Genomic DNA, 381 nt, shown 5'->3' on the forward strand with positions numbered 1-381 from the left:
AGTGTGTGCTAACTTAAGTACAGTACTTTTTTTTTTTTTTCCTCCTTCCTTGAAATTCTTTCAAAACATCACATGCATTTGGGAAGTAGGATACATCAAAATAGCCTAGTAAGCAAACAGGCTTGAGTCAGTAATGTAGGAATGCAATGCAGTAAGATTTAGATGGCATTTAAAAGAACATCTACTTGCACTCCCCATAACCTGCCTTGAGCTCTTGAAGTTTTGTCTGGCACGGTGCTGTGATTTGGACTTCTTGGGTTTTGCTAAGAATGTTATATGAAAGCAGTGCACTAGGGTTTAGGATACCCTGGTAGTGATAGTCTGGGATCTTTTCCCCCCCTCTAAATTTTGTAATTGCACCATAAAAAAAAAAAAAAAGGA

The 381-nt window shown here is 37.8% G+C and overlaps 1 protein-coding gene across 8 annotated transcripts in view; it reads left to right on the forward strand.

Moving 5' to 3' along the window:
* CTNND1 (catenin delta 1) overlaps nt 1–381 on the forward strand; it is a 48,852-nt gene that overhangs the window by 1,258 nt on the left and 47,213 nt on the right. The gene's annotated exons all lie outside the window — the stretch shown is intronic.

Source organism: Gavialis gangeticus, unplaced genomic scaffold (genome assembly GCF_001723915.1).
Source record: "Gavialis gangeticus isolate Ggan-Ray unplaced genomic scaffold, GavGan_comp1, whole genome shotgun sequence".
Classification (NCBI taxonomy): domain Eukaryota; kingdom Metazoa; phylum Chordata; order Crocodylia; family Gavialidae; genus Gavialis; species Gavialis gangeticus.